This window comes from Macaca fascicularis, chromosome 9, assembly GCF_037993035.2.
Source record: "Macaca fascicularis isolate 582-1 chromosome 9, T2T-MFA8v1.1".
Taxonomy (NCBI): Eukaryota; Metazoa; Chordata; class Mammalia; order Primates; family Cercopithecidae; genus Macaca; species Macaca fascicularis.
Window position 1 is genome coordinate 28,682,852 of NC_088383.1, and position 2,803 is coordinate 28,685,654.

The 2,803-nt window shown below is 34.1% G+C and overlaps 1 pseudogene; it reads left to right on the forward strand.

Annotated features, from left to right (window-relative positions):
* Positions 1-1,186: 1,186 nt before the first annotated feature.
* On the forward strand, positions 1,187-2,133 carry LOC102146866 (proteasome subunit alpha type-6 pseudogene; annotated as a pseudogene).
* The last annotated feature ends 670 nt before the right edge of the window (positions 2,134-2,803 follow it).

Sequence of the window (2,803 nt, forward strand, 5' to 3'; positions counted from 1 at the left end):
AATTGTTGAGACAGAGGTTTTGAAGGTTTCAACTATAATTGTCGAATTGTTTACTTCTCTTTGTATCTGTTTTAGTTTCATATAATTGGAATCCTATTTTTTTGTTTCATGCACACTTAGAATTGCTAGATTTTCTTGGTGGATTGATTCTTTCATCATTATACCATTCCCGTCTCTCTTCCTGATAATGTTTTTTTGCTCTGAAGTTCATTTGATCTGCTGTTAAGCCACTCTGCTGTCCTTTAATTAAAACATGTTTAATATAATTTTTCTACTCTTTCACTTTCACTGTGTCTGTATCATAATATTGAAGTAAATTGTTTGTAGACAGCATATTGTTAGATCATATTTTTCAATCATCTCTGTTAACCTATCTTTTGATTGGTGCATTTAGATCATTTTCACGTAACATAATTATTGATATGTTCGTAGACGTAAGTCTATGATTTTATTTTTAATGTTTTTTATTTCTCTGTCTTCTTTATCTCACTTCCTATGAGTTACTTAAATATGTTTTAGAATTCCATTTTATCTATGAGGTTTTTGAGTATACTTCTTTGCATAGCAGTTTCAGCAGTTGCTGTGTATGTTACAGAACTTATACATAACTTCTCACAGTCTACGAGTGTCATCAATTTACCAATTTTAATGAAATTTGTCAGTTTTAGTGAAGTATAGAAATTTTTACCTTTCTTTTAACCCCTTTACCTTTCAGATAATTTCATTATCTTAAAAATATTTTTTCTATATACATTTAGGACCATGTCAGAGAGTGTTATAATTTTTTGAAGTGTTAAATAATCTTCGATATTACACATAAACCACACTGAAATGCCTTTCAATAAGTAAAAGGAACCATTTTAGATACATGAAATTCTAATTAGATTGGCACAAGGCCAAAAATATAAAGTTGATATTGCTACCTTATTTTCAGCCCTTGCCTTTAAGAGAGGCAAATGAACACAAAACACAGGTGAATCTTGCTTTGTTATAAGACATTGAAGGAATTTCTCCGGTATTTAAATGTGTTCCTATAACCAGTTAGATACATATAAATATAAAACCAATCTCCAATAGGTTTTAAGATCTCCGTGAACAGTTGAACTTTACTAAAATGATCTTTGCTGGCATTAAGTAGAAAGGGCAGACCTGATAGCTTACCTCAGAAAAGCTACTGAGTAATAATTGGGGATTGTGTTTGAAGTAGTGCTTCTACCAACATGTCCCGTGGTTCCAGCACTGGTTTTGACCGCCACATTACTATTTTTTCACCCGAGGGTCGGCTCTACTAAGTAGAATATGCTTTTAAGGCTATTAACCAGGGTGGCCTTACATCAGTAGCTGTCAGAGGGAAAGACTGTGCAGTAATTGTCACACAGAAGAAAGTACCTGACAAATTATTGGATTCCAGCACAGTGACTCACTTATTCAAGATACTTGAAAACATTGGTTGTGTGATGACCGGAATGACAGCCGACAGCAGATCCCAGGTACAGAGGGCACGCTATGAGGCAGCTAACTGGAAATACAAGTATGGCTATGAGATTCCTGTGAACATGCTGTGTAAAAGAATTGACGATATTTCTCAGGTCTGCACACAGAATGCTGAAATGAGGCCTCTTGGTTGTTGTATGATTTTAATTGGTATAGATGAAGATCAAGGCCCTCAAGTATATAAGTGTGATCCTGCAGGTTACTATTGTGGGTTTAAAGCTACTGCAGCAGGAGTTAAACAAACTGAGTCAACCAGCTTCCTTGAAAAAAAAGTGAAGAAGAAATGTGATTGGACATTTGAACAGACAGTGGAAACTGCAATTACATGCCTGTCTACTGTTCTATCAATTGATTTCAAACCTTCAGAAATAGAAGTTGGAGCAGTGACAGTTGAAAATCCTAAATTCAGGATTCTTACAGAAGCAGAGATTGATGCTCACCTTGTTGCCCTAGCAGAGAGAGACTAAACATTGTCGTTAGTTTACCAGATCCGTGATGCCACTTACCTGTGTGTTTGGTAACAACAAACCAACATTACGGAGGTCCCTGGATTGAAAAAGGGACCTCTCCCACTCCTCCTGCCACTGAAGTGGTTAGGACTCTATATAAATAAAAACAACGCTTTTGGAAAATTAAAAATAATCATAATAATAATTAGCTACTGCCTTATTTATTTCAAAACAGAAATGTCTCATGACTGTTTCATGCATACCATAATTTAATAGATATCCTATGCCAGAATTCAGATCATGAATGACTTACAAAATATTTTTGTTGGGCAGTCCTGATTTAACTAAGACTGGCTTATGGTTAAAAGAATGTGTTCAGTTTTTTGAATTTTAATAGTAATTACAATTCAGTAAATGCTATCACTTTTTACCCATTCCAAAGATATTTTTTGTTTTAGTCACCAAACATAATTTTGAAAATTCAAAAGGATAAGGAAAGTCTATTTATTTACTCATATTTTTGCTTACTGTGGCCTCTCTTTCCTTTTAAAGTTCCAAGTTTCCTCCTTTTTTTTTTTTTTTTTCTGTTCAGAGAACTTCCTTCAGCCATTTTTTTAGAGTAAGTCTGACGGTGATTTCTCTTAGCTTTCCATCATTTCAGAATGTCTTGATTTCCCCTTTATTCCTGGATATTTTTACTGGGTATAATATTTGGATTGACAGTACTTTTTTTTTTATTACTTGGAAAATATTTTGTCAGTTTTGGCCTGACAGTTTTGATGAGAAAACCATTATTGCTTTGTTTGTTCCCTGTAAGCAAGGTTTTGTTTGTCTCTGGCTGCTTCCAGGATTTTTTTTTC